The sequence below is a fragment of the Myotis yumanensis genome, unplaced genomic scaffold (genome assembly GCF_028538775.1).
Source record: "Myotis yumanensis isolate MYYU_CA2020_CCGP unplaced genomic scaffold, mMyoYum1.0.hap1 SCAF_8, whole genome shotgun sequence".
NCBI classification, from domain to species: domain Eukaryota; kingdom Metazoa; phylum Chordata; class Mammalia; order Chiroptera; family Vespertilionidae; genus Myotis; species Myotis yumanensis.
Genome location: NW_027223759.1, coordinates 55,313,921 through 55,326,536, shown reverse-complemented (window position 1 = coordinate 55,326,536; position 12,616 = coordinate 55,313,921). Strand labels below are relative to the sequence as shown.

At 37.4% G+C, this 12,616-nt stretch overlaps 1 protein-coding gene across 3 annotated transcripts in view; it reads right to left on the bottom strand.

Annotated features, from left to right (window-relative positions):
* Nucleotides 1-12,616, bottom strand: part of WDSUB1 (WD repeat, sterile alpha motif and U-box domain containing 1) — a 50,993-nt gene that overhangs the window by 10,478 nt on the left and 27,899 nt on the right. The gene's annotated exons all lie outside the window — the stretch shown is intronic.

Here is a 12,616-nt window from a genome sequence, read left to right as displayed (position 1 = left end):
ACTGTTTGCAACAGCAGCTCCACCATTTTAAAACTTCTCACTAGCATTATTTCTTCATATCCTTAATACATTATTTTCCTTTTTTAAATTCTAGTCATCCTAGAGGATATAAAGTGGTATCTCACTGTGGTTTTGATTTTCATTTCTCTAATGATATTGTCTTTTCTAGTGCTTATTGGCCATTCATATACCTCCTGTGGAGAAAGGTCTTCTAATCTTTTGCCTATTTTTAATTGGGTTATTTGTCTTACTGTTGAGTTGTAAGATCAATTTAATAAGGCAAATAAACAGCAGATTCTTGAATAATGTCATTCTGTTTAAAATCCTTTAGTTATAATGTTGATGAGATGGTGTAGGAACTTAATTCTTGTTAATATCAATTAGCCTATGGTAAAATTGGATTTGTTATGTCATTTTGTTTAAAGACAGAACATATTAGCAACATTAAGTGTGAGGACTTATATGGACTTATGTTTTTAAAGATTTCAGGGAGAGAGAAACATCAATGATGAAAGAGAATCATTGATCGGCTGCCTCCTGCACACCCCACACTGAAGATCAAGCACGCAACCTGGGCATATGCTCTGACCAGGAATCAAACTGTGACCTCCTGGTTCATAGGTCGATGCTTAATCATTGAGCCACACCCCGGCTGGGCTGGACTTAATTTTTATTTATAAAAAATGTATGATAAATGAGCAAATTCACTTGCCGCTAGGCTAGATAAATCTGATAATAGCATGTTTTTAACCTTCCAGATGAAAAGGGCACCGGTTTATTGTTAATCTTAGTTATATTCTCTCATGATAACATAATACTGTTTCTGATTGTGGTGCTTGTTGCTTAAATATGGTTTTGAATGTCAAGGTTTGAGATATATATTATTTATATTACTTTGATCTGTTTTGGATGGAGAGGTATGATCAAGTCTATCACTGTGTTTTCTCTGGATGCCATCTGCAGTTTTTAAGTCTGGGACTGCATAGCTAGTAATGGTTGCCTTCACTGAGAATCATGGTCTTCAGCATTATATAGTATCCTCCTGTATCTTTGTAAATTTGGGGCATGTCTTAATTCTGCTTTGGCAGACAAGTATGTAACCCTCTCTTCAGGTGTCTCATTTTTGCCTACCCTCTTATTTCTAACCTTTCTGAATCCCTGTTTTAGTTTGGGTTTAGCTTTGTTAGCAGAAGTACCAGTATGTTTGGTAATAGTGCTATCATTCTTTTTTTATATTTCACCATAGTAAGGAGCTGATTTTATCTATGTTGATGCTTAAGGAGGTTTGTATTTTTTATTTACTGATTATGTTTACACTAATATCTATTAAAAAGAAGACAACAAGAACATTATTAGTGTATACTGGTTCCTTACTATAATATTCAAATTAGTTAGTAATCTTTTTCTCTCCCTCAGCAACTAAATTTCAAATAGGCTTTTACTTAGCTAGCTTTTAGTTTTTCATAGGTATATTATATCTACATTGTGAGAGCATATTATCGTCATATAGTATTCTGTTGCCTTTGTCAGGTAGCAATGAATAAAATGTCAACTCCTTCACTCTAGGAAGGTACAGGTTATGTACTACAGGAAAGGCAGTTACACTAGCCATAGTTTACCCTAACATTTAATATCAACTTTCCATTGTATCAGAAAATAGTGATACCTTGAAATAATCAACAGTTTTTACTAGTGGATCTACATTCTAGTTTTTATATATTGTAAATTTTCAAACAGTTCTACCAAAGTTCATCTCAAAGGAGCAAGAGGGGTTATCAGAGGTACAGAGAGCTTTTCATCTATAAATGAAAAAGCAATGAGACATTATTATAACTAAAAACAAATAACTGGTACTCTTGGTTTCTTTTAAAAATCATACCTGAAATTTACTGCAACTAGAGTTAGCTTATTTGAAATCAAATGTGTCACCAGGGGGGAAACTGGCAATTTTGAAAAGAAATACATAGTGTACATTACATTCAGTTTTAACTAGGTTTATCTTCACTACCTTTTAAAGTTTTCATCCAAACAGTACCATCTGATTCTTACTATAAACCAACATCTTTAACAGGCAGTTCTAACACAAGATCTAGTAAGCTCCATTCACAAAATCTTATTTCAAAAATCAGTTTGATATACTGAGATGAATGGGTTCAGGCAAAATACTGTTATTTATAAGATACTTTCATTCTAGATTTCCCTTTCTGGGTATATTATGCTTAGAAATGGTAACTAGAAGAAGCATCTTTTTACATGGGTTTGAAGCATCCAGGTTCAAAGGGCTTCACCCTAATGAAAGGTCAAGTGAAAAATCAGCTCCCTGGCCTGGGCTCTGAATACCATCTCTGTTCAAGAAAAAAAGCTTTGTCAGCCTACAATGTGGTCCTGGGGAATGGACAAAGCAAGTTCTACACCCTCTTCCCATGCTGTAATTCCACAGGTACTACTCCACTGAAGTCAAAGGAACACAGGCAGACAAACAGAGACCAGGATCCTACAAACGTCAAAAAATGAAAATAACCTGTGAGTATTTCTAAACTAATGAAACAGTACACTATGAAAAAGAAATATTTAATACTCATACAGCCACTGTTTCTCTAAGTTAGACTGCCCCAGAGCACTGTTACCTACATTTAATCTGCAAACAACCTTATGAATAACTTTCCAAGGTCACACAAATAGGGAATAACAGAGCTGGAGTGTAAACTCAAGCAGTCTATGCCCTTAGTCTAGATGCCAAGCCAGATTTCCTGAAATAATAAGCAGTCAATGAGAATGTTAAATACCATTAAGACAGACAATCGGACTAACTGGCTCATAGGTAGGTCTGAGAACTTTAAAGTCTAAAGAAATGAGGTATAGAGAATGCGAGTGGCTGAAAGTTTTCCAGAACTGATAAAAAGGCATGAAATTGCATTGAAGAAGAATAAGAGAATGTGTTCTTTATACATACGTAATTGAAATAAAACTTTAGAGAAAAAGCAAAGTGTTTAGACAGGTTTTTAACAGTGTGAACACTGATTTTTCTATTCCTCAGTTCACCCCCAAATTAATAAAAATGTCAAGATTTTCTTAAAATGTATCTGAAGTCTAAATGGCCAAAGCCAATTTTTAAAATAATGAAAGGTGAGAAAATTTATCCAACATTTACACATTAAATGATGCCAATGAGAATATTTTAAGTTGATTTAAAAAATGTAGACCTCCAAGAAGAGAGACTATTCACAAGTCTAATTTGATGAGCCAACCTTTTAAAAGCTAGATTTGAATTCATAATCTGTGGTTTAAAACTCTCCTACAAAGAAGAAACTCTATATCATGATTTCACTGATAAGTCTTATCAAACATTTAAGGGGAAAATAATAGTAATACTATACAAACACTTACCAACTCACTTTACAAGGCCAGAATTACTTTCATACCAAATCAGACGGACATTACAAGAAAACTACAGCAATTACATCATATCCAGCATATCTAAAGAGGATATTACCAAAAGGGTATACATACACACACACACAAAAAAAAATTCTACAAAACAGATGCAGAGACATAGAAGGATGAAACAGACTGAAGAATTTCAGAGGGAAGGTGGGGAGTGATTAACTGGAGAACTTATATGCATAGCCCATGGACACAGACAATAGAGCGGTGTAGACCTGGGCGGGTGTGGGGTAGAGGTAGTCAATGGGAAACAAAGGAGACATCTGAAATACTTTCAACAAAAATCGCTTGTGGTTCTATACACTAATAAAAAACTATAGAGGAAATCCCATTTACAGATAAAATTAAAAGCACAAATAAAAGTAAAAATATCCCGTGTTCGTGGATTTGAAGACTTAACAGTTAAAATTCCCATGCTACCCAAAACAATCACAATCCTAATGACTTCTTTACAGAAATAGAAAAATACATCCTAAAAATCATATAGATTTGCAAGGGACCCTGAATTGTCAAAATAAATAATCTTGGGAAAGGAAAACAAAGTTGGACACTCACATTTCCAAAGTTACTACAAATTGACAGTAATGGTGTGGTATGGCATAGAGACAGACAGGTATACCAATAGAATGGACAGTCCAGAAATAAGCCTTCACATAGGCTAATGTTTTCAACAAGGGTGTTCACACACTCTTGAGCATGCCTGGCCTTTCCTCCTCTTTTCTCTCCTCCCCTACCCAACTCTCTCTCTGGAGCATGCACACACCTTTCCTTCTGTTCTTCCCTCAGGGGTGTTATCTTTGCTTTCTTTTGCCTTTGTAACTTGTTTCCTGCATCCACACAGCCCAGCTGGCTCACTTCTACCTCTGTGACTTTCTAACTAATTGCATTAGAGTTCTTGACTCTGAATTCTTTCTTAACCAAACTCAAGGATAGAGGTCTAATTCCACAATTAACAATTCTATACATAGAAAACCCTAAAGATTCCATCAAAAGACTATAGTAAAACTGCAAAATATAAAATCAATGTACAAAAAAATCTGTTGCATTTCTATATACTAACAATAAAATAATGGTAAAAAGTGAAGAAAATCCCATTTGCAACTGCAACCAAAAGGATAAAATACCTAAGTTTATTTGTTAAAGAAAGTGAAGGACCTATTACAGAAAACTACAGGATACTGTTGAAAGAAAGTGAAGATACAAAGATATTCTAGGTTCATGGATTGGAAGAAATAACAGTTAAAATGTCCATATTACTTAAAGCAATATACAGACATAATGCAATTCCCATCAAAACCCCAATGACATTTTTCAAAGAAATAGAAAAACAAAAAAAAAACAAAAAAAAACACCCATGACATTTGTATGGAACCCCAAATAGTCAAAGTAATACTGAGAAAAAAAACACAAAGCTGGAGGAATCACATTCCCAAACTTCAAATTACACTACAAAGCCATAATAATCAAAACAGCATGGTACTGGCAGAAAAATAGACAAATAGGTGAATAAAATAGGATAGAGAGCCCAGAAATAAATCCATACATATATAAGCAACTAATTTTCAACAAAGGAGCCAAAAACATACAATGGAGAAAGGAAAGCCTCTTCAATAAATGGTGGTGGAAAAATTGGAAAACCACATACAATAGAATGAAACTAGAATACTATCTGACACCATACACAAAAATTAACTCAAAATTGATTCAAGATTTAAAACATAGGCACTAAACTTATGGACCTTAGTCTCACAGGGGTTTTTGTGAACTTAACCTTAAATGCAAGGGAAGTAAAAGCAAAAATAAATGAATGGACTACCTCAAAATAAAGGCTTCTAAGAAAACTTTTTTTAAAAATAAAAGCTTCTACACAGCAAAAAAATTAACAGAAGGGCAACCAACAAAATGGGAGAATATGTTTGCAAATATACTTCCAAAATATATAAAGAACTCATACAAGTCAACAACAAAAAAACAAACCAATTGAAAAATGAGCAGAGGACCAGAACAGGTACTTTTCCCAAGAAGTCATACAAATGGCCAACAGATATATGAAAAGATGCTCACCCTCACTAGCTATTAAGATAAATGCAAACCAAACCACAATGATATACCATCGAACACCTGTTAGAATGGCTATTACCATAAGACAAGAAATAACAAGTGTTGGAAAGGATGTGGAGAAAAGAGAACCCTTGTACAGTCTGATGGGAATATAAATTGGTGCAGCCTCTATGGAAAACAGTATGAAGGCTCCTCAAAAAAAAACCAAAAAAAACAACAACTAGGAATAGAACAACCATATGACCCCCAACAATCCCTCTTCTAAGTACCCCAAAATTTTGAAAACACTTATTCATAAAAGATATAGATACCACTATGTTCACTGCAGCATTCTTCACAGTAGCCAAGTCATAAAAATTTAAGTGTCTTCTGACAGATGATTGGATAAAAAAGACATCACATACACACACTATTCAACCATCTAATCTAATAAAAGAGAAACATGCAAATTGACCACACCTCTGCTACGCCCCAAGCCAAGCCCACCAGCCAATCAGAGCGACTATATGCAAATTAACCCAACCAAAATGGCAGCCAGCAGCCACGGAGCTGGAGCAAGCAGGAGGCTTGGTTGCCCCAGCAATGGAGGAAACCAAGCTTCCCACCTGCCTTGGCTGGCTGCAGCCTCCGCTCAAGGCAACAAAGTTTCAATCATAGAAGATAAATAAATCCAAGATACCTGCTTCCAGCCAGCCTCCACTGGGAGCTTGGGTGGCTGGGGGCCGTGGCCAGCCTGCAAACAGCCATCAGCCCCTCACCCAGGCTGGCAAGGCACCTCAGGGGGGACCCCCACCCTGAAGGGACTGTGGCCAACTTGCAAACAGCCATCAGCCCCTCACCCAGGCTGGCCAGGCACCCCAGCGGGGACCCCCACCCTGAAGGGGCTGTGGCCAGCCTGCAAACAGCCCTCAGCCCCTCACCCAGGCTGGCCAGGCACCCCAGCGGGGACCCCCACCCTGAAGGGGCTGTGGCCAGCCTGCAAACAGCCATCAGCCACTCACTCAGCCTGGCCAGGCATTCCAGCGGGGACCCCCACCCTGAAGGGGCTGTGGCCAGCCTGCAAACAGCCATCAGCCACTCACTCAGCCTGGCCAGGCACTTCAGCGGGGACCCCCACCCTGAAGGGGCTGTGGCCAGCCTGCAAACAGCCATCAGCCACTCACTCAGCCTGGCCAGGCACTCGAGCGGGAACCCCCACCCTGATCCAAGACACCCTTCAGGGCAAACCAGCCAGCCCCCAACCATGCACCAGGCCTCTATCCTATATAATAAAAAGGTAATATGCAAATTGACCCTAACAGCGAACGACTGGGAATGACTGGTCACCATGGCACACACTGACCACCAGGGGGCAGACGCTCAATGCAGGAGCTGCCCCCTGGTGGTTAGTGCACTTCCACAGGGAGAGCACCGCTCAGCCAGAAGCCAGGCTGATGGCTGCCAGTACAGCGGTGGTGGTGGGAGCCTCTCCCGCCTCCTTAACAGCACTAAGGATGTCCAACTGCAGCTTAGGCCTGCTCCCCACTGGCAAGTGGACATCCTCCGAGGGCTGCTGGGCTGCCAGAGGGATGTCTGACTGCCAGCTTAGGCCCAATCCCCCGGGGAGCAGGCCTAAGCCTGCAGGTGGTCATCCCCCGAGGGGTTTCAGACTGGGAGAGGGCACAGGCCGGGCTGAGGGACCCCCCCCCGAGTGCACGAATTTTTGTGCACCGGGCCTCTAGTAAGTAATAAATGGATATTGAGAGTATCATGCTAAGTGAAATATGTCAGATGGAAAAGGACAAGAGTCCTTCCTCCCTCTGCAAAGATTGCATCCATATGATTTCACTCCTATGTGGGATAAAAGACAGAAAGCAATGAACAAACAGAACAGAACAAAAACTTACAAAGGTAACAGTGGCAGGTACCAGAGGGAAATGGGTGGAGGGAAGATGAATAGGGTAAAGGGAGCCAAATATATGGTGATGGAAGGAGATTAGACTCTGGGTGGTGAACACACAGTGCAATATGCAGATGTTATATTATAGAACTGTACACCTGAAACTTATTAACAAATGTTACCCAAATAAATTCAATTAAAAAAAATGATGAGGTAAAGATACTAGGTAAAAAGAAAAATTTATTGCCTAACAATATAAGCAATGTATTTCCAAACAATCATTAAACTCACCAAAATAGAGTTATAAAATTCAATAATAGGGTTTAATCTCCAACATTTATAGGGAACTCATACAACTTAACAAAAGGAAGATAAACAATCCAATCAAAAAATAGGCAAAGGACCTAAATAGACACTTTTCAAAAGAGGACATTCAGAAAGCCAAAAGACATATGAAAACATGCTCAAAGTCACTAATCATCCGAGAGATGCAAATCAAAACAACGAGGTACCACCTCACACCTGTCAGAATGGCTATCATCAACAAATCAACAAACGACAAGTGCTGGAGAGGATGCGGAGAAAAGGGAACACTCATGCACTGCTGGTGGGAATGCAGACTGGTGCAGCCACTGTGGAAGACAGTATGGAGTTTCCTCAAAAAGTTAAAAATGGAACTCCCATTTGACCCAGTGATCCCACTTCTAGGAATATATCCCAAGAAACCAGAAACACCAATCAGAAAGGATATATGCATCCCTATGTTCATAGCAGCACAATTTACCATAGCGACGATCTGGAAACAGCCTAAGTGCCCATCAGCAGATGAATGGATTAGAAAACTGTGGTACATCTATACAATGGAATACTATGCTGCTGTAAAAAAGAAGGAATTCTTACCATTTGCAACAGCATGGATGGAACTGGAGAGCATTATGTTGAGTAAAATAAGCCAGTCAATGAAGGAAAAATACCACATGATCTCACTCATTCATGGATAATAAAGACCATTATAAACCGATAAACAAAAATAGATACAGAGGCAGAGCAGCATCGAACAGACTGAAAAACTACAGTGGGAAGGCCGGGGAGGGTTGGAGCGGGGGTGGGGTAAGAGATCAACCAAAGGACTTGTATGCATGCATATAAGCATAACCAATGGACACAAGACACTGGGGGGTAGGGGAGGCCGGGGAAAGGTCAAGGGGGGGGGGGGAGGAGACATGTAATACTCTTTGTAATACTTTAAGCAATAAAACAAAATTTAAAAAATAAAATTAAATAGTTGCAAAAAAAAAAAGAAAAGAAATACTTCAGTTATTTTTCATGGGAAAAAAATTCAATGATAACAAAACGGAAAACAGGTACACTTAAGTATATTGCTATTAGCACTGTAAACTTTTTATGGATAGAAAAATCTAATGACAAAGTTAACAAAAACTATCAAGACTGTTCTTTTTCATGTTCATAAAGTATTCTTTGATTGGCTAATTCTGCTTTGGGGCACACAAATCATGAAAATAACCCTAAATAATGATAACAGCAGAAATAAAGGAGTACCAAGATGTGCAGCGCTATTTACAATATAAAGATTTGTGGACTCATACATACACCAAATAGAAGAGTCAAACAAAATGTAGCATAGAGTCACAATGGAATAAAGTTATTAAAGCTGAAAATTATGTAGACTAAGTCAGTACTCAAATATAGTATATATAGATTACATATATAATGTTTTACACAAATTTAAAACAATATGGACTCACTGATTACAACTATGTCATGTATGTATGTCTGCTTATTGATAAAGATTAGAAATTAACATGGAATGATGCAGCTTTATAATCTTTAAATTCTTATTTTGTAAGGTTGTTTAAATCATGATAGACAAACTAAACATAATAGCTCTGAACAGTCAATCCTAAAAAAAAACCCCACAAAATTTTAACTTTACATTCTAGTAACTACACATTTCACAAGTTTAAGTAAAGCTTGTAAAACTTACTCCCTTTGTCTCTCATCTTATCCAAATCTACAACATCCAACTTTATTTATTAAGAAATACACGTTTTTCCTAGAAATATATGACCTTCCAAGACTAAATCATGAAGAATTGGAAAATCTAAACAGACTGATCAGCAGTGAGGGAACTGAAACAACCATCAAAAACCTCCCCAAAAAGTCCAGGACCAAATGGCTTTATCAATGAATTTTACCAAAAAAATTGAAGAAGAGGCAATACTTTCTAATACATTTTATGAGGCCAAAACCTGGCAAGGATAACACACACATAAAAAGAAAACTCCAGACCAGTATCTCTGATGAATACAAATGCAAAAATCCTAAACAAAATACTAGTAAATCGAGTACAACAATACATAAATAAATAAATAATGCATCACGACCAAGTGGGGTTCATTCCAGGGGCACAAATTTGGTTCAACGTATGCAAATCAATCAATATATTAGTACATTAACAAAAGAAAGGATAAAAATCATATGATCTTATCAATAGACACAGAAAGAGTATTTGATAAGATACAACATCCATTTATGATTATAACACACAATAAAATAGGAATAGAAGGAAAGTACCTCACCATAATAAAGGCCATATATGATAAACCCTCAGCTAATATCATACTCAATGGTGAAAAACTGAAAGCTTTTCCTCTAAGATCAGGAACAAGACAAAGATGTCCACTCTCACCACTCTTATTCAACATAACTCTGGAAGCTCTAGCCAGAGCTATAAGGCAAGAGAAAGAAATAAAAGGCATCAAAAGGAAGGAAGAAGTAAAACTGTCACTTTTTGTGGATGACATGACTCCGTATATAGAAAACCCTAAAGACGCCACCAAAAAAACTATTAGAAACAATAAACAAAGACAATCAAGTTGCAGGATATAAAAATCCATTGCTATCCTGTATACTAAAAACAAAACTTAAGAAAAAAAATTATTTTTGCAATTGCAACCAAAAGAATAAAATACCTAGGAATAAACTTAAAGAATGTGAAAGACCTATATACTAAAAATTACAAAACATTATTAAAACAGATTGAAAAAGACACAACAAAATGGAAAAATATCCCATGTTCATGCATTGGAAGAATCATCATAGTTAAAATGGCTAAAGCAATATATAGATTTAATGCAATCCCCATCAAAATCCCAATGTCATTTTTAAAAGAACTAGGACAAGAAATCATCAGATTTGTATGGAACCACAAAAGACCCCAAATAGCCAAAGCAATCCTGAGAAAAAAAGAATGAAGCTGGAGGTATCACATTACCTGACTTCAACTTATACTACAGAGCTATGATAATCAAAACAGCATGGTATTGGCAGAGAAACAGACATACAGAATAGAGAGCACACATATAAAAACCACATGTATATGGGCAGAAAATTTACGACAAAGGAGCCAGAAGCACACATTGGAGTAAAGAGTCTCTTCAATAAATGATGCTGGGAAAATTGGAAAGCCACATGGAAAAGAATGAAACTGGATTACAGTTTGTCCCCATGTACAAAAATTAATTCAAAATGGTTCAAAGACCTAAATATAAAACCTGAAACAAAAAGTTACATAGGCCCAGGCTAGTTTTGCTCAGTGGCTAGAAGGGTCCCTGGTTTGATTCTGGTCAAGGGCACATGCACAGGTTGTGGACTCGAGCCCCAGTGGGGGCGTGCAGGAGGTAGCCTATCAATGATTCTCTCTCATCATTGATGTTTCTCTCTCTCTCTCTCTCCCTCTCCCTTCCTCTTTGAAATCAATAAAAATATTTTAAAAAACAAATAAATAAGTTACATAGAAAATACAGGTACCAAACTTATGGACCTTGGTTGTAGAGAACATTTTATGAACTTATTAACTTTATTAACTTTATTAACCCAAAGGTAAGGGAAGTAAAGGCAAAAATAAATGAATGGGACTATATCAAACTAAAAAGCTTCTGCACAGCATAAGAAACTGACAACAAAACAAAGAGGCAGCCAACAAAATGGGAGATATTTGCAAACAGTGGCTCTGACAAAAGTTTAATTTCCAAAATATATAATCAACCCATAAAACTCAACACCAAACACACAAACAACCCAATCAAAAAATGAGCAAAAGACCTGAACAGACACCTCTCCCAAGAAGACATACAAACAGCCAACAGATATATGAAAAGATGTTCAACCTACTAGCAATTAGCAGAGGTGGGGAACCTTTTTTCTGCCAAGGCCATCTGGGTATTTATAACATCATTCTTGGGCCATACGAAATTATCAACTTGAAAATTAGCCTGCTATATTTGGTCAAACATTTCATTAACTCACCTTTAACGCCTTGGCAGAGCCAGACCAAATGGTTTTGCGCTATTTGGCCCTTGGGCAGGACATTTCCCACCCTGAATTAGGGAAATGCAAATCAAAACTACAATAAGGTACCACCTCATGCCTGTTAGAATGGCTATTATCAACAAGACAAATAGTAACAAGTGTCGGAGCGGCTGTGGAGAAAGGAAACCCTCATTCACTGCTGGTGGGAATGTAAACTGATAGAGCCACTATAGAAAAACAGTCTGGTGATTCCTCAAAAAATTAAGAATAGGACTACCATAGTATCCAGCAATGCCTCTTCTGGGTATCTACCTGAAAATCTCGAAATCATGTATTTGCAAAGATATATGTACCTCATGCTCATTGCAGCATTATGCATGGAGGCCAAGACATGGAAACAACTAAAGTGTCCTGCGATAGAGGATTAGAATACTACTCGGGCATAAGAAAGGATGGACCCTGAGAATATTATGCTAAGTGAAACAGGTGAGTCAGAAAAAGCTAAGAACCATGATTTCACTCATATGTGGGATATAAAACTGAAATTCATGGACACAAATAGCAGTGTGGTAGTTGCCAGAGGGAAGGGGGTGAAGAGTACTTAATATATGGTGATGGGAGATTTGATTTGTGTGGTGGGCACACAATGCAATATACAGATCTTGTAACACAGAAACCCACACCTGAAACCTCTCTGATCATATTAACCAATGTCACCCTAATAAATTTTAAAAAAAGAAATATACAATATTTACCCATAATTTACCTCCGATATAATGAGTTTAAAAAAAAAAAAACCAAACACAAAAAAACTACTTCCAAGAAACAGAAGAGGAATTTTGAAATTTATCCACATTTATAAAACTTATGTAAACTGTCTACATTATTTATTCACTTAGC